This window comes from Lissotriton helveticus, chromosome 3_1 (assembly GCF_964261635.1).
Source record: "Lissotriton helveticus chromosome 3_1, aLisHel1.1, whole genome shotgun sequence".
Taxonomy (NCBI): Eukaryota; Metazoa; Chordata; class Amphibia; order Caudata; family Salamandridae; genus Lissotriton; species Lissotriton helveticus.
In genome coordinates, this window is record NC_136061.1 from 1,919,747,054 (window position 1) to 1,919,770,627 (window position 23,574).

The window sequence follows — 23,574 nt, forward strand, 5'->3', positions numbered from 1 at the left end:
AATAAGGTCAATTTAAATTTTCATTAAATTATTTAAATTTAAATACATTTAATTAATTTTCTATTACTTTACATTAAGTAAAATATTATATAATTATAAATACTTATGTTGTAATGCTATGCGTTGTAAAGGTATTTGCTTTGTAAAAACATTCCTTGTAAATAAATCCGGTGTAATGGTATTTGCGTTGTTAACGTTTCGTTGTAAAGCTATGCGTTGTACAAGTATGTGTTCAAACGTCATACATCTTTTATTTAATTGTATTTAATAGAAATAAATTGTAAATTATTTTATAATTATCAAAAAAATTATTGGTAATTAGTTGTAAATTAGTATTAATAGGTAAGTAATATAAATAATGATAGTTAATTAGTAATTTTTATATATTAATTATTATGTTAAATTAAATAGTTAATCATTTGTTAAAAAAAAGTATATTGATATTATTTTTTAATTTATTTATTAATATATGAAGTCTTTACTTTCTCTACTGTTGCACCCACTGGAGTGGGAATAGTAATTAGTATGGGTTCAGTGTACAGCACCTTCCATGAGTTTACTATTGGTGAAATGGGAATTGTAATTTGTATGGTTTTAATGTGTAGTATGGTTTAGTGAGTTTATAATTGGTGCAGTGGAAATAAGAAAACATTTTTTATATAAATAATTATTATTGGTAGGATACTATAATAAAGTTTTTACAGTACATAGAATATTTTTGTTTTATTTATAATTATTGTTATTGCAGTACTTAAAAGATTAATACATTTTTACAATTATTAAAATTTAAAATGCATTTTTATATAGAATATTTCATATGCAATTAATATTTATATACAATAATAAAGAAGGAAACATACACAGGGTTAAATGCAATAAATGAAAAACAGTTTATTAACATATAAAAAATACATTGTAAGTAGAGATTTATTTTTTATTACAATTGAATTTTTTAACTAAACAGTTTTTACTATCCAAAAAAATATATGAAGTGCATATATATGTTTTTAACACATAAATGATATTAACATAATTTTATGTTTATTAACATATATTGTAATTTAAATAGTTAAAGAAACAAATTGGTAATATGTACTTTTCATTTTATAACAATTATTTTATTCACATAGACATTGAATATATTGTCATACATAAATATGTACATTTCTTTTGTAACAGTAACATTTTTGTTTTTTACAAAGTAATCATATTTTTTTAAATTAATATTATGAATATTGAACATATTTATAATATTAATTTTTACATAAACACAAAAAATCATTTTTATATACATACATAATGTTTAAACTAATATTTGCTATTTTTATAATCAAATTATTTGTAACAAAGTTATAGATGCAAATTTGTTTAACATATAGATTATTTTCAAAATGTATATATAAATCATCAAATATTATTTAAAGTATCACATAACAGTTGAATAATTATTTGAAAGTAATGAATATTTAAGAAATAATTTTCTACAATTTAAATAATTATTTACTCTTAATATAATACTCAGTGTTTTTTTTTAAGTGTTGGAATATAGAAATTAAAGAGGATTTTGCTGTATACAGGGACTACTTTTTAACCGCGTAATGTTACTTAGGCTTATTTGGTGCTTCAACAGATCGCGGTTGGATGCTGCTTCGCGTTAGAGAGGGTAAGTTTGTTTTAATTTTATTTTACAAGTTAATGAAGTTATTGTTAGTGTATGTGTGGTGTGTTTAGGTTTATGTAGATAGAGTTATTAAGAGAAGATTGTGTGTTCGGTGTTAGGTAGAGTGTACGATATTTGATTTTTACCGCGTTTTAGTTGTAGGTGTGTGAGGTGAGGTAATATGTTTAAATGTTACTAAGATAATATGTTTGGTGTATAAATATGTGTATTTATATATGTATGGGTGTTTTTGTGTGGGTGGGTATGTATTTTATTTTTTCCAGGTTATCGTCGCGTTTTACTGTCTTTGAGGAGTTCGTTCTTTTTCGATCAGAGTTGTGTGACGAGTATTATATACTCTTATTTTTGCACACAAATTTTTGGGAGTTCAAGTTTTCCTGGAGCGTTTTTTTTCAACATTACTTTTTTCGGGTTTTCTATCGTATCTCGTGTCTATTACATTGGAAAGGAGTTGCTATGGATTTGCTTGTATTTTTGCATTTTTTTGGGGGCTTCCATGGATTGTATGGGTTTTTGCAATGGTGTCGTATGGATTGCTTGGAATTGGATTACGTTTGAAGCTGCAACAGAAATGTAAGTATTTTTCCAAAATTTTATGGGTGGGGAAATTGTTTTAATTTTTGCTTTACTTACGTTGTATGTAACATTTTGTAAATACATTATCTAAATACATTTTATATGTGTTAATATTATGTATTTGATAATTTAATTGCAAATTGTTACATGTTAAAATCAAGGATTTTAGAAAAAAAATGTTTAATTTAACTGGTATATGTATGTAATTTTTTAAAGAATAGTTTTTGCAATCATTGATAGATATTCTAGTCCTTTGCTAGTTGGATAGAGGGTAACTTGACTTTGGAGTGTGTTATACTTTTTTTTAGTTTCTTTGGTGAGTTTAGGTCCGATCAAAGTTACTGATTGCTCCATTCGGAGCTCCTGGTAACTCTGTTCTTTTTGTAAGGATTGTATTAATTTGTGAAGGGTAGGTGTTCCTCGGCCTGTAGTTGCTTGGAAGGCATTGTGCCATCCTTCAACTGCATTGTTTGTTTTTGCTTCCTTGTTTAGTGTGCTAAGGTAGACATTCCACCAAGCTATTTGGTATTTGGGTTGTCTTCTATGGCCTGATCTGTGTAGCCTTCCTACCCATGTGTCTTCAAAGTAGTCATGCATAGGGCTTAGTCTTTCTTCGTTTCTTTTATAGTAGGGGCTGTCTATTAATAAGTTATAGTGTTCAGTTACATCTGTTAGTGGAACATAGGCTAGGGCGATGAGTTTTTTTATTTGATAAGCAAATGTGCTATCAGTGGCGTATTGGATACTCAAGGTTGATTTTTGTAGATGTCGCCAGATACATTGATTAAAATGGTAGTAACAACCTTGTATTGCTGTGTGTGGGTATGTTTTAAGTATGCTGTTTATCATTGCTTTTTCAAAGTCAATGATAATTTTTTGTGGAAAATAGTTGTTAGTATGTTGAATGACTTCAGTTAGTATTTCTTGATAGGTAGCTTGCTGTTTGTTTGGTAGAAGGGCATAAAGGAATGGAATATTTGCATTTTGGAAATGACCATGGATGGTGTATAATTGATAAAAAAGGTTTGGGGCATACAGAAAAAGTACCGTCCATCATCCAAGTTTGGCATTGGGTAAGTTTAGTCATGTTGTTTGCTGTGGCAAACAGTATAATTCTTTTATCTTTAGATTTGTTGTCATAGAGTATAACATTATCTTTATTGTGAGTTACAGAGAGTTCAGGGGGAATTTGCACTTCTTCAAACGTTTTTGGTGTGGGAGGAGTAGTGCATGTTGCTCTTTTTTGTCTAGCTACAGTTCTTTTAAGGGATTCGATAGAGGGTAATTGGCTAGAAGCATGTTGGGGAAGTACACTTAAATGGTGTTTCAGAATAGCAGTTGTTGGTTGATCAGTTCTAGTACTAGCTTCTTTAAGGGAATCTAGCATTTGTCTAATCTCTATTTCTGTTACATTGGGTGGGTGATTATGTTCTTTAGTATAAGTAACAGTAGTTTCCTGAGTTATAGCTCTACCATAACATGTGTTGCCATAATATTTCGTACACTTCCAAAACACTTTCAAATCTTTTTGTTTCTCTTGAGTGTAGACATATCCCATGTAACAAAGAAGCATTTTCCCTTTTTGTGAATAAATGAATTTAGCTCCTTCAGTCATGATTGTATTGTAGTGCTAGGAGGTAATTAAAAGAGAATGTCATAACATATTTAGAAAAAATAATGTTGTATTCTAATAATACAGTTTAATACATTTTTAATTTACCTGTAATTCTTTTGATGATTTCAAGTAGTTCTTTTCAGGTCTTGATGTTCTTCAAACTGTTATTTTCTGTGTATATCTTTTTGTACCTGTGGAAGTTGAGAAAATGTGTACAAATATTTTATTACTATTTATGATATTTTGATAGAGGTTTTTAGCTAGTTTCTATTTAGTTACCTATCTATTAAATGTCGATTTTACATTTCAATTATATACTTACTTATTTATATTTAACTTTTGATGTCCAGGTGTTGTGTAGGTCTTCTGTATTTTCTTTTTGTCTGTAGGATAAGTAGTAAAAATAAAAACATATAGTTTAGGTATTTGGCTTTTAAACATAGGTGTGAGGTTTGAGAGTCATATTTTCGATGGCTAATAATGTAGTAGTACTTACTTTAGATAGGTGTAGCTGTATTTATGTTGAAGTCAATCAGTTTTCTTTCAGAAATCCTGCAGAGTTTAGTCTTCCTTTATTTAGGAGATGTAGACTGCATTTTTAGTTTGCTGTAATCTTGTTTATATAGTATTAGTCTAATTGTTTCAAAAATAGGATTGGTTGTTTAAATTGATAGTCTGTTTTTATTTGTGGATTTGAATTTTTTTACCTGTTATGCAAATTGCTTTCCTTATATGGGTGACGCCAATTAACGTTTTTTTAATGTGTAAGGTCTTATTTAGTATAGGTAATGTTATCTTTATATTTGTAAAGTGGAGGAATATATATAATTTGCAGTAAGAAATGTTTAGTTGTTCGAAACATTGTTTTTGTATTATAAAATGTATGTTTGTATTTATTGTGTGTTATAAATGTTAGGAAAATATATAATATATTTTATCGATTTATATAAAGAATATCTGAATAATTATGATTTGTATGACTCAATTTAAATATAATAAAGTGATTTATTCAAGGATGTATTAATGTCGATATTTAAAAAATTCGATCAATTTGCTATCTATATTTTTGTATTCGATATTTTTACTGTTTTTCATTTAAATATGTAATAATCGATGTTTTAGAAATCGATAATGTTGTTAGTCGATATTGTTGTAGTCGTTGTTTTTTGTAGTCGATATTGTGGTTTCGATATTTTTGTGGTTTGTTGTTTAAGTATAGGCAATCGATAATTTTGTTGTCGATAATTTGTCATCGATATTTTGTCCAGTCGATATTCGGTCTGTCGAGGTTATGTCAGTGATCCCCGTGGCACACGCCAGGGGTGCCCGTTATCACCCATGCTTTTTGCCGTCGCGATGGAGCACCTGGCCGCCAGGCTTCGGCAGCACCACACTCATAGCGGTATTGGTTTCTTGTCCCGCTCCCTACTCGTCTCAATGTACGCGGACGATGTTACCCTATATCCTCAGGAGAACTTCAGCCCCCCGGTCTGGGAAATTATACATTTTGGCGGGCTTTCGGGCATCCAAGTGAACTGGAGCAAGTCTGTTCTATTCCCCTTAAATGATGCCACTGTGCCATTTCCACCTGACTTTCCGTTTGTGTGGGCTTCTGGCCCCACGCGCTACTTGGGCATCTGGCTGAGTAGGGATCTGGATGAACTGTAGAGGTCTAACTTCGGGCGTGCTGTAGACTGGCTTGATTCTCGGATTCCCTTGTGGAGCCGACTTCCGCTATCTCTGGCGGGCCGAATAGCAATAGCCAAAATGGTGGTCCTTCCTAAATTCCTCTATCTGTTTTAAACATTCCCATTCCCCTCACTTCTCATTTCTTGCGCAAATTGCGCTCCCTAATCATCTCACTCGTTTGGGCGGGTAAACAGCCGAGAGTGGCTTATGATGTCCTCACTCTCCCTATGTCTGCCGGCGGGATGGGCGCCCCTGATTTTAGGATCTATGCTTTATGTGCCCAGGCCAGCTTCCTGCACTTTTGGATTCACCCTACCCCCTATCAGCCCCACGTCTAAGTTGAGACCGATGTAGCTTTTGTCCACTGCTCTGTTCGCGCCCACGGTGCGCCCTCGGACTGAGGTCGACATGGTCGAGATGCTGCGTTGGGCCTAGTCTGGCCTGCGTCGGCTCTCTAGCATCCCTCTGCTCTCCGCCAACTCCGTGCCAATAGTAAACTACCCGGATTTCCCATCACTTCAGTCTTCCAGCATGTCTATACATGCAACGCGATTGGGTTTGAGGACAGTGGCGGATCTATACCCAGAGAACTCCTACTCTCTCCCGGACTCCTCGGGGCCACAGGACATGCTTTTGTTCTATCAGCTGAGCGCCACTTGCCGGAAGCTGCACCCCACATTCCCTCAGCCCCTGCCTACCATTCCGGCTCTGGACTTCATATATACTTCCCCGTCGCCGCACAAATTAGTCACCAAACTATACGCGTTTTCCCTAGTGTCCGCCCCCATTTCCTCGGATTGTGCGCGGGAGGCGTGGAGTGCGGATCTCGGTATTGATATTTCAGAGGCAGACTGGCTCTACTGCTGTAATCAAACGAAAAAGTTGTCACCGAATTACCGGCTCCGTCTGATCTATTTTAAGTACTTATACAGGCTGTACCGCACCCCAGTGCAGCTGCAGGCTAATTCCTGGGGATAATTGTGTGCGTTGTGCTGCTCCTGCCGCGGACTTTGCCCATTTAGCGTGGCTTTGCCCTAAGGTCTCAGATTTCTGGCGGGCAGTGTGTTCCACCATTTCTGACATCACCGGCGCAGCAGTGCGCCACGATCCAGCCCTGTGCCTTCTCGGCTTCGTTACATTTTGCCCTGATGCTTCTCAACATCTGATCTCGATGCTGCTGGTCCTTGCTAGACGCAGGGTGGCCATGTGTTGGGGTCGTCGGCCTGCTCCTAAAGCCGGGAGTTGGTGGGAGGATGCCTCGCTGTGCCAGACTCTCCTATCAGAATTCTGGGATTTAATGCCCGCCAGGTCGCGACCTGTTGACATTTGGGGCCCCCTGGTCACCTATCTCCTTTCCTGATCCCATTCCAGTGGCGCTGCCTCTCCCGCGCTCTCCGCCAGCCCTGAGTCCGCGGCCGCCGCCGGTGCTGATCAGGGACTGCTCTCTCCCTTTCCATTGGCGCCCCCGCTTTTTTAGTATCCCCACTGATGTTGCTGTTTCATGTGTGCTCCCCTTGGGGTGGGGAGACCTTGGTACAGTGGAACTGTGATTTCAACATTCTGGTTTATAAAGTTGCTGTAAGATATAATCTACCTTTATCTAAATGACTGACTTGATCTGTATTTTGTTGATGTGAGCTGCGGAATTGCACGGTGTATTGTGTCTACCATGATTTTCCTCAATAAAGGTTTTTGAAAAATTAAAAAATAAAAATGCCAGAAGGCACAGTCCTCGTGTATCAAATTTCTCAATATGTTCCCAACATAAGGAAAACTCATACAAAATAATGTCGAGGTGGTCCATCGTCCCAAACAGACTTGGATCTATGTTTGGTATCTCAAACCACTGTTCGAGAAGTTGCCAAGATTTCGGGACTATGGCCCACATGTGGTGGCAATATTCACAAATACAATCATATTGGAAAAGTATTCTATCAATGATTCCCAATATAACATATGTTTTCCTACTGCTTGACCTTGTGACTGTTTTCCTGGCTTCTACTGGGGATTGAGGACTCTATCATCTAACACTGATGGGCAAACTCCTGACACGCAGACTCCTAGCCACAAGATTGTCAATTGCACACTTTTGGAAATCAAATACAGCATCACCTGTGAGCATATGGTGAACTAAATGCGGAATGTTTGAATCATGGAAAGCTGTCCATAATGCTGTCTCTTAATTTGAAAAAGTATTGCCACTATATGCAAATTGGAGCACCCGACAACTGATGGTACAGCTCTAAATATACTTGAAATAATAAGGCAATTCTGAGTAGCTAGGATGTCTCCTACCCATAACCTCTAACAAAAATGTGATTTGCCATCATCCATTGTGAAAATAGATTGATATGTTGTGATCTCCCTACGATGGTAATGAGATTGAATATATTTTAGGTTTGCCACAACTATGTGAAAAATGAGGGAACTATGTAAAGTATATTGTACATTGTGCCACATTAAATAAATACGTTTGATTAAAAAGAAGCTAAAGAAAGTGACATTATTCCTCCCAGAATTTAATTCAGAACTGCTGTTAAAGTACTCAAACTCTAGCATTTGCAAGATGAGTATGCTCTGCTGCAAGGGCTTTACAGGTTTTACACTGACCCCCTTAAGGGCATCCTACATCTTCATGCCACATTAAGATATATGACTGCATCACCTCACCCAGGCGGAACTCAACTGGATCCCTGCCTCACCATTTTCAAATTCAGCTGCACCATCTTCAAAGCCATCATGAACAGCATCCCTGCCTACTCAACTAACAATGTCGCCATCTCCAGTGGCACTCATCATACCCACAATTATCAAACAGGAGACAAAGGGGTGCAAAAAAGAAAGAACAAGGATGCAGGCTTTCTCCAACTCTGCACCAAGGATCTAGAAGAACATCTATATATCGATCAGGACAGCCCTAACTCTGCTCCTATTTAAGACAGAGGAAAGGACTCACCTACCTCATGAGCCGGTATAATTCACAGACCAGCTTACCCTCCAATTAAACTTTGACAGTATCCTTATATCTGACCCTATACAGCGCGCCACCGACTTTCAGCTAGGTTTACTCTATATAAATACCACATACATACATATACATTCTCTAGTAGAGTTGGGGTTTGTTGTGTTAAGCAATTATTTAACTGGGTTTTGTTGCTAGCTTTTCTGACTGTGAACAATCTTAGTATGACAAAACTCGGAGTTGATCCATAATATACCAGATACAAAAAACATGTTACTCCTCTTTCCTTCTGGGAATAATTGTAAGAAATGGAGACTTTCACTTTGAAACATCCCATTTAATTGCCCTCTTTCACCTTTGGACACATCCAAAATTCATATGGGAGCTGAGAGTCTGCCAGGGAGTCTCCAAGCAGCAATGTTTTCTGATGACCAAAAGTTGAGTCTTTGAAGGACTGTACTACTAAATATCTGCATGAAGGATATCGACATACAAGTATATCCAAGACAGAATATCAAGGGACAAAATGTCAAAAGGTAAGTGCATTTAGGGAAGTATAGATTTACTATTCCTAACTCCACATCTGTGTACCCTGAAGATGTATGTACCACCTAGTTACATAATCATATATGTAGATGAAGGTATAGAAAATCTAGGCTTACTTACCTGAGGATATTTTTATTTATTTTGTCCTCGATATTTATTACCATTGATATTCTGACTTCAATATTTATTATGCAAACCTCCTTGAAGTATTGAACATATACTACTTGTGTGTGATATGTTTATGTTTTGTCGACTTCCCAAAGGCTTTGGAAAGCTTGCATATTTGCACTGTAATTGGTAATATTATAGGAGTTGTTAGTGGGTGACTTTCCTCTCAGTGTTGTTTGAGATTGTTTGAATTTTATATTGTAGTGCAATAAACTATATGATCAGATGGAGAACGGATTACAGGACTGTTAGAAATTGATTTTTTGGTTGGCGAGCGTATGCACCTAAGCCAGGCAGAATCCACCATTCTAGTCAGTATAAGGGGATTACACATCTAAAATAACCCCTATTCACCCCGTTGGTAGCTTGGCACGAGCAGTCAGGCTTATCTCAGAGGCTGTGTGTAAAGCATTTGCACATAACCATCAGGAATACAGTGAAAACAATACAAAAGGACACCACACCAGTTAAAAATAAAATCCAACATTTATCTGTGTAAAACAAGACCCAAAACGAGAAAAATCCAACATACAGTGATCAAAATGCGAATAAAGCAAAAATAGACTTTATATACAGTTCCTTGAAGTCGATAGCTCTGCCTGGGGGGGGGAACATCCATGACAACGCGGTCAAAACACCACGCTGCCATTACCACGCGTCTTTTACAACGCAAGTCGTTACCACGACTTGCGCTGGAGGGCGCTCTAGACTAAGGAATAGTAGATTTACTATTCCAAAACCTTCCCTACTGTACGTAGGCTGGAGTTGGAATAGTAAATCTTACTATTCCTAAGTCCAGCACCCTACAGCGCAAGTCATGGTAACGACTTGCGTTGTAAAAGATGCGTTGTGATGTACCGCGATCTAAAAGATCGTGTTGTAACATCATATAACCGTCTGGGGCTACCACGGCGTTGTGAACAAACAAATCCAACAGTTCTGGATGTCGGGGCACCAGGGGCCAACTAAGGTGCAGAGGAGACCTGTAAAAGAGTACCTTTGGAGATGCAGGGCATCGAACCCTGCGGTGAGGTCAGGAGGAGTGGCGATGGAAGGTGTCGGTTCTGGACGGTGCAAGAGACGTTTTGCCCTTAAAGTCATATGTGCTCCAGGTCGAACTCTGTGAGTTTAAAGTCAAGAGCGCAGGCGTGGGCAGGTGTCGGGGCTGCGGTGTCAAACGGAGCGGTGCAAATTGCTGTGCCCTAAGGTCGCAGGGCAGGCAGCGGCTCAGTGACAGTCATCCAGCGGAGTCAGTGAGACGAGGGCTGTGGTGCGAAGCGGGGTGGTGCTTGTTACGGTGCTGACAGGTCATGGTGCAGGCAGCGTCGTCGTCATTGCTGAATCACTGTTATCGGTAGACCAAAGGCTGTGATGCAAGATGGGGCATCACTTTACGATTTGGAGTCGATGGCACTGGCGTTGGTGGGCCAAGGCTACGGTGTGGGATGGGGCAGTGCATCGAGTAACCTACAAGCGGTGCCCCCAAACCACGGTGCAGGCAGTGGTGTCAATGTTGGCTTGGAGAATCGTCGTTGGTGAGACCAGGGCTGCGGTGCAAAGCAGGATGGTGTGACGGCGTTGCTGCGTCATCGGGGATACCAGGGCAGCGGTGTGAAGCAAGGTGGTACGGACTGCAGTGCCTACAGGTCACGGTGCAAGCAGCGGCTCAGTGGCGGTGTCAGACGTGGCATCGGTGAGACAAGGGTTGCAGTGCGAAGTGTGGCAGTGCCCTCTGTGGTGCCGTCAGGTCACAGAGCCGGCAGCAGAATCATTGACAGCATGGGTTACCTTTTTCCTCTGCGGCAGCTGAAACATCCAGTTCCAGAAGCCGGTACCCAGAAGATGTTGAAGTCTTTGATTTCCCTGAGACTTCCAACAGGAGGTAAACTCTACAACAAGCCCTTGGATATACTTAGGATGCAAAAAGCACAGCCCAGTCCTTTCCCGGCCTGCCCAAGACTGAAGCAGCAACTGCAGGCCAACCCAGCAAAGCACAAAGCAAAGTAGTAATCTCTCCTCACAGCTTTTCCAGCTTTTCTTCCTGGCAGGTCCCCTAGTCCAGCAGATACCTAACGTCCTGGGGTCAGGGCCCCAACATTTGACTACATTTGCTCTTTGTGGCAAGGGTCTCTGACTCCAGTCAAACCAGTTCTAACCTCTCTGGCTCAGCTTCACTACAGGAAGTGGAGACAGCATTGTGCAGAGGAGACTATGCCTATTCAGGTGCTAGTGAAAGCTCCTCCCACTGCTCTAAATGCATACCAGGCCTATTGCGTCCAACTATGAGTCACCCTGGAAAGGCAGGACACACAGCAACCCCTCTTGTGACTGTCTACAGTGAATGTACATCTCCAGCCCCTGACACTCCAAAAACAGATAGTCAATATACAAACCATCAGTGGCACACAGAATGGTTAAACAAGAAAATGCCTACTTTCTAAAAGTGGCATTTTCAAACACACAATTTAAAAACCATCTCTCTGAAAAGGTGTGCTATTAAATTCTGAGTTCAGAGAGCCTAAACTCAATTTCTCCATCTTGTTCCAATGAGAATTTATACTTATAAGATGTTACAAAGCAGCTCCCATGTTAGCCTATGGGATAGATAACCTTGCAATAGTGAAAAACGAAATTAGCAGTAGCTCACTATCAGGACATCTCAATCACACTAGGACATGTCCTACCTTTCACATACACTACACCCTGCCCAGGGGGTACCTTGGCCACACCTTAGGGGTGTCTCACATGTAAGAAAAGGGAAGTTGTACCCATGGCAAGTGGGTGCACCTGCTAGGTTGACATGGCAGTAACAACTGCACGCAAACACTGCAGTAGCAGATCTGAGTCACCTTTGAAAGGCTGCTTGTGTGAGCGGCACAATCAACACTGCAGGCCCACTAACAGCAATTGACTTACATGCCCTGAGCACACGTGCACATTACTAGGGACTTAACAGTAAATTAAATAAGCCAATAATGGAAACGCTAATCCATACGCACAATTTACATAGAGAGCCCATGCACTTTAGCACTGAACAGCAGTGGTAAAGTGCCGAGTCCTAAAACCAACAAAAACAAGGTCAAAATCAGGAGGTCAAAGAGCAAAAAGTCTAAGGGTGATCCCACTGAAAAAGCCAAGTCTTACAAGGACATCCACAGGCCTAGTGCATGCAACGTGAAACTATGAGTAAGGGAAGAAAGAGTGTCCCATAATCCATGTCAGAGTGTTTGACCTTGTCTACTTCAAGAGGTCTGGTTGTAAACTACATTTGGCCATAGTGTTTGCTGAAGGAGAGTGAACGCTGTTCTTCAATTGGTTAAATTTTGGGGGCAGCTGAAGAAAGATCAGTGACCACCACTTTTGCCTGCAGATAATATGTGTACTTTAGTTTTGCTTCGGGCAGTGTTGTTCCTTGGAGTGCCAGCTGTTAGACCTTCATTCACTGGTGTGAATTATTTTGCATTCGCTTAGCTTTACTAGTTTGTTTTTGGCTCCTTGGGCAGCGCTGACTTTTCATCACGGCCGGGCTTCGCACTACGACTTTATTAATGCTGGTGTTTAATTCAGGATTGTTTGCCTTCCCCTGCTTTGCTAAGGTTATGCCTGGCAAGGCTCTTTTCAATGATTTTGCCTTCGTTTCACTCTGTGCATTTGGAGATTGGCTGCTTAGACAGCGCTGCCTTTGTATAATGCCTCTGGCCTTACAGGCAGTTTCCGTGCTTGTGTTTAAATCCTCATATTTATCCTTCTCTTACTCTAAAGTTTCTTCCTGCAACACTCTTCTGCATTTCTTTCCACGCTGCTCACCGGAACGCAGTTAGGGGTTTTCTCAGAGCAGCCCGGCCATACGACTGCCAGGCTGGACTCCATCGCTGCATTCTTGGACCAGATCCATACAGGCCTGAACCTGCTCCCTTCTCACCTGGGCCAGAGCAATGCACACATGACCCGGTTGCATTCATGCCGTGGACAAATATTTGAAAGCATCAACCAAGTGCCTGTACACCTAGACCAGATCACTGCATATGTGACCAGGGTCACCTCAGGCCTCAGTCACATCGCTGCATACATAGGTCAGATTATCAAATCCTGGGCCAGGCACCCATGTTCATATCCAAGATGCCTACATACCTTACCCAAGACATATATTCACATGGACATGATATAACATCCCTGATACAAGATGACTGAAATACTCTACACACCTCTACCAGATCCCTGCTAACATGTGCCAGATCCCTCCATAGTACAACAACATCCCTACACACTGTAACTAAATCTTTTCATGGAAGGCCCGTCTCTAAAACGCTTTTACAGGTTTACCAGCGTATTTTTAAATACCTGAACCCTTTGGCAAAGTGCAGCAGTCAATTTGCCAACCCGAGTCAGGGAATCTGGCAGGTAAACAGCCTTTACAACGCAGGCTGAGACAGGTGTGCTGTTTCCCTACAAGCGGAACCACGCTCGCCTTAACCACGCATTGGCCTTGCCATGTGGTTAAGGCAGTGCGCGGTCTAGATGCGCAGATGGGTGGGCACAGGAAGAGGACGGATCGGGGGAGGAAGCTCTGGGACATGGTCTGAAACAGGGGGCTGGGTTTTGTTGGGTGGGGGTGAGAGGTGAGGGGTTGTTTTTAAGGGTGGGGATAGCTGTTATGGCTCAGGGGAGTCGGGTTGTTTTTATGGGCCGGGGGTTGAGTTTGTTTTTAGGGCTTGTTTCAGGGCTGGGGGGGGTGGGGGATTGGGGTTGTTTTTAGGGCTTGGGGGTCGGGATTGTTTTCAGGGCTGGGGGGGTGTCTGGTTGTTTTTAGGGCTTGGGGTTGGGGTTGTTTTTAGGGCTCAGGGAGGGTCGGATTGTTTTTAAGGCTTGGGGTGGGGTGGGTTAGGGATGTTCTTAGGGCTCTGGGAAGAGATGTGGGGTGTGATCATTACCACACAAATCCCTTTACCAGTCATGCCTTACCACAAAATTGTGCGGTAAAGGCATGAATGGTAAAGGAATAGAGTAAGACGTATTTGTTTTCTGGCAGTGTTGTGGAGGCACGCGTGGTTTAGACATGCGTGCCTCTGTCATACAACCAATCTGGCGGACTCGTGAACCTCTCGCTTTATCATTGGTGGATGGTGCCTATAGAGCGACAACCAGTTTTGGAAGACTATATGATTATTTACATCAGCAAGTTCTGCAGCCTCTTTCCTCATAAACACATTTAAAAAAAGCCACATTTTATATTTAAAAGGCTTTATTCAAAATTGATTCCCTAGCCGAGAGCAGATTATGTGACTATATATTACTATAAAACAAACATACTGTTTGTAAATGGAAAGGCGATTAAACAATACATTAAAAACACTAGGACTAGAGCCCTAGCCCGAAACACCTAGGTTGTATCCTTTCGCACCTGAAAAAGATAACTACACAATTGAATCCGCATTATTACATCAGGGAATGAAAAAAGCAGACTAGGTGGGCCTGGTTGTCTATATGCCTAGTGTCCTGAGTCTCCCACTTCATTCATCTAAAACGATTCTCTCTTCTGACTGCCTTCCTGTCCTGTCATCAGTCTCCCTATCTCTCTCGAATTTTTTTTTTTTCATGTTCGCTCTCCATTCTTCCTGACACATCAAAACTCCTCCAAGGCCAAGACAAGCATCATGCCTTTGAACATGGGCATCGCTATCAGTGGTGCAGCAGGTGTAGTGGCACCAAGGCCCGTGATATTGAGGGGCCTCAGCATGACTTGTACCCGCCTCAGTTTATTAAAGAAACCCACTCTATTTTTGGGAGTCCCTGCAAATTCCTAGAACTCTGCTTGCTTGAGAGGGAAGATTGAGTGCAGACAGGGAGAGGGCGGAAATGGAAGCGCCAGAGGGAGAAAGACAATTAGAAAAGAAGACGAGGTGTGGAGTTGACAGGAAGTGGAAGAAAAAGAAAAATGGTATCAAGGAGAAATGGAGAACAAAGAGGAAAGTGAGGAACAAAGGAGAGGATGAAAAGTAGGAGGCAAAGTAAGCCGGGAGAGAAGAAGTAAGAGATAGAGAGACAACATTGAGAAGAACAAGCAAAAGGGGTAGTGAGGAGAAAGAAAGGGGGCTAAAATAAGGATGCTGTAGAGCATGAGAGGATTAAGGAGATGTCCATGAGAGCGAGAAGCAAAGTCAAGATATGGATGTGAAAGATAAAGGGTGTTAGAATGTAGGGAGAACAGGGAGATTAAATCGAAGTGGTGAAAGAAGAGAGAGAGGAGAACATGAAGGAAAAGTGAGATAAAGGCAAAGGGGACAAACGGTGAAGGAGGACAAGAGAGGAGACGAAAAGGGGCGTGATAGCAAGTAGAAAAGTATGAGTGAGAAAAGGGGTGTAGAATAGGGTATGACAGGGAGGAGAATGTCAAAATAGAGGAAGAAATGAAAGGAGAGAGGGCTGGAGCTAGACAAGAGGAAATAAAGGTAGAATATCAAACCCAGAAACCCATACGAAGTGCTGTAGCAATCATTCAATCAATCAATCAATCAGGTCATTTATAGAGCGCACTACTCACCCGTAGGGTCTCAAGGCGCTGGGTAGGGGGGGGGGGTGCCGTTACTGCTCGAACAGCCAAGTCTTGAGCTTCTTCCTGAAGGAGAGGTGGTCTTGGGTCAGGCGCAGGTCGGTCGGGAGTGAGTTCCAGGTCTTGGCGGCCAGGTAGGAGAAGGACCTTCCTCCTGTTGTCGCTCTTCGGATGCGGGGGACGGCGGCGAGGGCGTGGTTGGTTGATCTGAGGAGGCGCTTGGGAGTGTAGAAGTTGATCCGGTTGTTGAGGTAGCTCGGGCCTTGGTCGTGTAGGGCTTTGTGCGCGTGGGTGAGGAGACGGAAGGTGATTCTCTTGTTGACCGGGAGCCAGTGCAGATCTCTCAGGTGTCCGGAGATGTGGCTGCGTCGGGGGATGTCGAGGATGAGTCTGGCCGAGGCGTTCTGGATCCGCTGGAGTCTCTTCTGGAGCTTGGCGGTGGTTCCGGCGTAGAGGGCGTTGCCGTAGTCCAGTCGGCTGGTGACGAGGGCCTGGGTGACCGTCTGCCTCGTCTCGGTGGGGATCCACCGGAAGATCTTACGTAGCATGCGCAGGATGTTGAAGCAAGACGAGGAGACGGCGTTTACTTGTCTGGTCTTGGAGAGGGAGGAGTCCAGGATGAAGCCCAGGTTGCGTGCGTGGTCCGTCGGTTTGGGTGCGGTGCCCAGGGCGGGGGGCCACCAGGAGTCGTCCCAGGCGGAGGGCGAGGAGCCCAGGATGAGGACCTCCGTCTTGTCCGAGTTCAGTTTCAGGCGGCTGGTCGTCATCCATTCGGCTACCTCTCTCATCCCTTCGTGCAGGTTGGCTCTGGCGGTGGCGGGGTCGTTGGTCAGGGAGAGGATCAGCTGGGTGTCGTCGGCGTAGGAGATTATGTTGAGGTTGTGTTGGCGTGCGATGGCCGCGAGGGGGCTCATGTAGACGTTGAAGAGGGTGGGGCTCAGTGAGGATCCTTGAGGGACGCCGCAGATGACTTTGGTGGCCTCTGACTTGTACGGTGGTAGGCGGACTCTCTGTGTTCTTCCGTCGAGGAAGGAGGTGATCCATTCCAGTGCCTTGTCCTGGATTCCGATGTTGCCGAGGCGCTGTACTAGGGTGCGGTGGCAGACAGTGTCGAAAGCCGCGGAGAGGTCCAGGAGGATGAGGGCCGCTGTTTCTCCGTTGTCCATCAGAGTTCGAAGGTCATCGGTGGCAGCGATGAGGGTGGTCTCGGTGCTGTGGTTCGCTCGGAAGCCCGACTGTGAGGGGTCGAGGGATCCATTCATCTCGAGGAAGGCGGCCAGCTGTTTGTTGACGGTCTTCTCGATGACTTTGGCCGGGAACGGGAGGAGCGAGATGGGACGGTAGTTCTTGAGGTCGGTGGGGTCTGCTGTGGGTTTCTTGAGAAGAGCGCTGAGTTCGGCGTGCTTCCATCTCTCAGGGAAGGTGGCGGTTTCGAAGGAGGTGTTGATGATGTCCCGCAGGTGGGGTGCGATGACAGCGTCGGCCTTGTTGAAGACGTGGTGAGGGCAGGGGTCAGTCGGAGATCCGGAATGGATGGAGTTCATTGTGCGGATGGTGTCTTCGGTGCTGATCGGGGTCCAGGTGCGGAGGGTGGTGGTGGGTGGCGTTGTTGCGGTTGTGGCTTGCGTTGGTTGGTTGTTGAAGCTGTTGTGTATGTCCGTGATCTTGTTGTGGAAGTAGGACGCGAGGGAGTTGCAGAGGTCTTGCGACGGGGTGATGTCATTGTTTCCGGCGTTGGGGTTGGAGAGCTCTTTCACGATGTTGAAGAGTTCCTTGCAGTTGTGTGCGTTGTTGTCCAGTCGATCCTTGTATGTATTTTTCTTGGTGGCGCGGATCAGTTGGTGGTGTTTCCGGGTGGCGAGCTTGAGGGTGGTCATGTTGTCCGTAGTTGGTTCCCTTCTCCAGACTTTCTCGAGGGCTCGACAGTTCTTCTTGGAGCTCTTGAGTTCGTCGGTGAACCATGGTGTTTTTCTGCTGCAGGGTCTGCTGGGTGGGGTTCTCAGAGGGGCGAGTTCGTCCGCGCAGTTGTTGATCCACTTCGTGAGGTTGTTGGCGGCCTGGCTGGGGTTCGCTGAGCTGGCGGGAGGGTGCTGGCTCAGGGAAGCGGTGAGCTGGTCGGCTGTGATCTTGTTCCAGCTTCTTCGGGCAACCTGTTGCTGGTGATGGTGGATCGTCGTTCTTCTGAAGGTGAAGTGGACGCAGCTGTGGTCCGTCCAGTGGAGTCCTGTTGCGTGGCTGAAGGTGACGTCTTTGCTGGATGAGAAGACGGCGTCGAGTGTGTGTCCAGCGAGGTGGGTGGGGGTGGACACCAGCTGCTTGAGTCCGAGGTTGGCGAGGTTGTCGAGCAGGCTGATGGTGTTGCGGTCGCTGTTGTTCTCCAGGTGGAAGTTGAGGTCCCCCAGGAGGATGTAGTCGGCGGAGGGGAGGGCATGCGGGCTGACGAAGTCGGCGATGTCCTCGCTGAATCGTGTGCGTGGCCCCGGGGGTCGGTAGATCAGGGTGCCTCTGAGGGTGGTGTTCGGGTTGGTGTGGATCTGGAAGTGCAGGTGTTCAGCGGTGGTTAGGGTGTCGTCGGTGTTGGTCGTGATGCGGATGGTGTCTCTGTGGATGATGGCGATGCCTCCTCCCGTCTGGTTGGCGGTGCGGTCCCTCTGGGTGATCTTGTAGCCCTCTGGGATGGCGATGGCGATGTCTGGGGCTGAGGAGGCGTTCATCCAGGTCTCGGTGAGGAAGGCAACGTAGTAAAACAGGTGAAGTGGCATTGGTGCCCAGGGATCAAAAGGCCTAAAGAACTCGAAATATTGCTGTCTTTTAATACCAACCTTGAATGTGAGGGGGGCATTTTTTACTTGCATGTATTAGGGCCCCAGACACCCGAACTATGCTACTGTCCTTGAGTTACTTTCTCTAATTAGTAGTAATCTCCATGACTTGCCAATAGCTCCCTGGGATAGGGATAATAAAACTGGTGACATTGAAACACGTATCTTAAATTAAAATTATAATATTTATAAAGCGCACACTCCTCCCCAAAAGGTAATCCCAGCACTAGACACAGTTTTTACTGAAAGAGAATGACGTAATCAGGGAGAAAGGCACAGCAAACTGCTTCTGTGTAGGAAACGACTGAAGGCCATATTTACAAAGGCTTTTTGTGAATCGGCACATTTGTGAACGCAAAAAGGCTTTTACACATGTGCAAAGCGTTATTTGTGATTCAGTAACCAATTACTGAATCGCAAATTGGGATTCGGCATTAGGAAGGAGCGTATTTAGGGCGTCCCTTCCAGAGAAAGAATTCCAGTGGTATGTGTGAATGTTTTGCGACCGAAATGCGATCCCAAAACATTTGCATTTTACCACCTATTTAAAGTAGGTGGTAACACATTCACAAATGGGAAGGGGTCCCCAAGGTACCCCTTCTTCTTTGTGAATGTTTGCAAAAACATTTTAAACAGCAGGCAGTGGTCTTACAAACCACAGCCTGCTCTTAAAATTTTTTAAAGAAAACTTTTTTTTTAAAAACCCTTCTCCTTTTTTCTTTAAGAAAACGAGCTGAGTTTCCCCAAAAATAAAAGATCGCTTTATTGAAAAGCAATCACAGACATGGTAGCCTACTGACCCCAGCTTTCCACCATCGCCGTGATTTTAGAGATTCCCAATGGGTCACAAACCATGACCTACCTCATTAATAGTCATGAGGTAGGTCTATTTGCGACCCACTGAGAATCGCAAAATGCGTTAAAGACACATTTGTACATTGGTGTTTGCGATTACCAAATAGTGAATCGGAAAAATTCGCTATTTGGTCATCACAAACTATTACCTTTGTACATGTAGCCCCAAGTTTTTAGTAGTTTCAGTTAAATCAGATGTTATGCGCAGTTTGAGGGGGAGAGCATTTTCGTGAGTGGCTGCAAGATTAATAAGGGATCGCCCACCCCTAGGAGCCCTGGCAATGCATCTCCAGAAGGTGATGGCTTGGTTGGCTGACCTGAGTGCTCTGGAGGGCTTATAGAAATAAACTCAATTTCTCTAAGCCACAGGACCAAAAGAACAAACTGCCCAATGCACATACATAAAAGAGCAATTTGAAAACGGTGCTCTTGCGCACGGGAAGCTAATAAAGAGAATGAAGATCTGGCCGATACAAAGGTCCAGGCAAGAAGGTTGCAAATCATGCGCATAGCCATCATTTTGGATGCGCTGCAGATGTGTAAAATGACAGCTGGCCATACCTACTTATGAAGCATTACCATAACCAAGCTGACTGGTGATAAGGGCCCGTATTAGAGTCTTACACCAGTGAATCAGGATCCAATTGAAAATTCTGCAAAGAAGCTACTGGAGGCCAAAACATCTCCCACACACAACACTGCCCAGGTCTTTCATGGAAAGGAAACCATCAATCAGAAAGCCCAGGTTCTTGGCTGCTTTTTTGAGCTTCAAGCTGGTGCCAAAGAAACTGGCCACCAAGGGTTATTCTAAACACTGTTAGCCTTCCCATGTTCTCAGTTTTCTCCCCATTGAGCTTTAGGCAGTGAGACTGCATCTAGTCCACTGTTGCTTCAGTTTTCATCATTGGAAACAATGAACTGAGTGTCATCTGTATACTATGCAATATCAAAGCCCCATGCTCTGACAGTACCAGGCAGAGGAGTCATATGGACATTGAAGAGCTCAAGGACAGTCCTTCGGGAATGCCACAGCTGCCACCACAGGCTCAAACTTGAAAGGAAGCAGCTGAACAGACTGGGATCCATTGCTCAGGAAAGAGCAAAACCACTTGAGAGTAGTAGAAAGCAAGCCAATCTCATTGAGTCTTTGCTGCAGCAAATAATGATTAGGTTTAGCTAGCTGCAGGACTGTGCGCGTTTAACAGAAGTGCGTCTCTGCAGGGCTTTAAGTGGGATGAGAAAAATGTGGGGTCTCTGAAAGGGTCCTGGCCGATGTAATTGGGGCGTGGCTTAAAAATACCCTTTAGCTTAAAAATTGTATTTAGCATAGTGTGCTGCCTGACTGGTAATTTTCTGCTTCTTCATTCCATCCAGATATCTAATACAATAAGTAACATTACATATACAAGGCAGGACTATTGGCTATGTTGTTAGATGCATAAGATAAATAAGCAACAACTATGACTTCGTTATATTTAACTTTTTATGAGACTATGAAAGAACTAGTTACTTCAAAGGCAGTGAAGGGTGGTACTGCTGCAGAGTTAAGACGTAGGGCCATATGTATCATCAAACTATTTTGCATTTCCTAAATAGCGAATTTTAAGGAATCGCTATTTAGGAATTGGAAAATGGTATGTATGAAAAAAATCGTTTTTTATTTGCGATTCCTTAAGCTTCCTTATATGCGAATTCGCATTTTGCGAATTCGCAGTTAAGTAATAATTTCCAATGCATTCCTATGGGCCAAGAGGCCCATAGGAATGAATGCAAAATAATTCTCAAATTGCGAATTCGCAATTTGCTAATCGCAATTTGAGAATTATTGCAAGGGTGCAGGGGTGTCTCAAAGACACCCTGCTGCACCCCTGAAAAGAACATGTGTGTGCATATGGCGCACATACATGCCCTATGGGCATGTGTGTGCATCACATGCCACCCTTAAAAATGCCAAATTGTGCATTTTTGGAAGAATTCGCAAGTTACCATCAACTACAAGTTGGTGGTAATTTGCGAATTCTTCACCAAAATTCGCAAGCCAAAAATGCTACATACATAGCGTTTAAGGAATCGCAAAATTGCGATTCCCTAAATGCTATGGAAAAATAAGGAATCGCACAAGTTTGCAATTCCTTATTTTGGGAATGTTTCATACATCCCAAAACATGCAAAAAGGCCGTTTGCGATTCGCAAAGGCCGAAATTCTGCGAATTTCTGCCTTTGCAAATCACCAAAGGCTTGATACATATGGCCCTTATTCTTTCATCCTGAGGGTGACGCAAAATTGGAGAGGCCGATAGGGGCCAGTCTCAGCACCTGCTTTTTAGAACTGCCGGTGTTGAGCACCGGCCGGACCCGGCCCACTTAAAGCACTGCGTCTCTGCCTGCCTAAAATCCTTTTCTAACTTTGCTGCATGTTAATTTCTTGCATTGCCAATCTCTTTCACTCTGTGTCCTTCCTTCCTCATCAGCTGTCTCTTCGTTTTCGTCCCCTCTCTCCTTTTTTGCCCCCGCCACCCTGGATCCATCCACCCCGCTCTTCTCCACATACTATTGACCTCTTCCACCCCATCGGGATTCTACCTCCCCTTTCTTCTCTCTACTTTTGCTTTCCATCTCTTTCTCCTTCCTAATTTCCTGCCCCTTCCCTTCTTTTCTTCATTGCTCCCACCCCTCCTTCCTTCTTCTGGTATGTCTGCCCCCAGGACTTTTCTCTCTGTCCTGACGCCAACCCAGGTTGTTCCTCTCATCTCTCCCGTAGCCGCCACAGACCCCAGGGGGCCGATGGGGCGGGGGCAGGCGGAGCCTGGTGGGGGGCGTGTGGACGCCTAGGAAGAGTCGGACCAAACGTGAGCTCTGGGCGGGACTGCAGGATAGACCCCCAGCTCAGACCAATGCAGAGCTGAATGAGCCTGTCCTACCCAGCAGCACTCTCTCTGTCTGCCCGGTCCTAAACTCTACTCCAACCCCTATGAGTTACTACTTGCCCGACGCCAGCGGTAACATGTACATCCTGCCATTCTCACTTATACTACTTTTAATTCTGGCACTTGGTTCCATTATAAATGCGGACTACAAGCCCCATAATGCAATGCGATGAGACACTTACACACGGCTGGACCACCAGAGCCGCTCACAGTTGATAAACCGGATAATCTGCTCCCTCGGTTTCCCCTATAAGATTCAGACCCTCAAATGAAAGCCTCACTGTGCACCTCCCCGCGCCCAGCCCACTCCATACCTCACCTCCCTCCTGCCGGATGCTCCCGCTGCTAGTAAGGAGCAGACGCGGTTTCTTCTCGCCTCTCGGGGTCGGAGGCTGCTACCTTTCCAGCCGGCTCGACGGTCTCCTCTGGACGGTCCTTGGCTGTCTGCGCCTCGGTGCAGGACAGGGCAGGAGAGGACGGAGGAGGACAAACCCCGCCCCGCCCCTCTCCCGGCTCCTGTCTCACAACGTGAGATCCAGTGACATGCACAGAATGTGCGACCCCCCTTCTTCATGCCGACCACCCCCCGCATAGCATAGCAACTAAATGATTCCACACTCCCCGCATGTCTGTATTCTCTCTCTAGCTGAACTTGCCCCCCCTTCCCTCCTCCCCGGGTTCCTTTAGCTGTCAGTGAACTGCTGTGGTCTTTTAACACCATCCGGCAGGAAACTTTAAGTAATGGGACATATTCCTGTCCACTCACTGGCAGACTTCTCTCGGAACAGAAGCTGAGGGCAATATGCTAAGCGGAGCGGGGATGGTTATTGAGCGTGGTGCCCCCTCAGTCCCCTAGAATACCTTGAAGAAAAGTGGGTTTTTGTTGCAATAACCCACCCCCCCTCACTTTTTGCCAGATTTCTGATGCACTTTGACTAAATGTTCACTGGGTTCCTGCTAACCAGGTTCCCAGTGCCTGTGTTCTTTCCCAAAATTGTACCCTTGTTTCCATGATTGGCACACCGTTCACCCACATATAAGTCCCTTGTAAAAGATGCAAGTGGTACCAAGGGCCTTGTGACCAGAGAGAGTCTCTAAGGCAGGGCTTTAAGTGGGATAAAAAAAACTCGGGGGGGGGGGGACGTGGGGCTCTCAAAGGGGCATGGCTAATGTAATTAAGAGT

General features: G+C 44.0%; 1 protein-coding gene across 1 annotated transcript in view; it reads right to left on the reverse strand.

The window, feature by feature from the left end:
* LOC144823963 (cell surface hyaluronidase-like) overlaps positions 1–22,859 on the reverse strand; it is a 582,809-nt gene extending 559,950 nt beyond the window's left edge. Inside the window, exon 1 of the mRNA XM_078682928.1 lies at positions 22,711–22,859. The gene's annotated coding sequence lies outside the window, so the exon portion shown is untranslated. The remainder of the gene's footprint in view (positions 1–22,710) is intronic.
* Between the last annotated feature and the right edge of the window lie 715 nt (positions 22,860–23,574).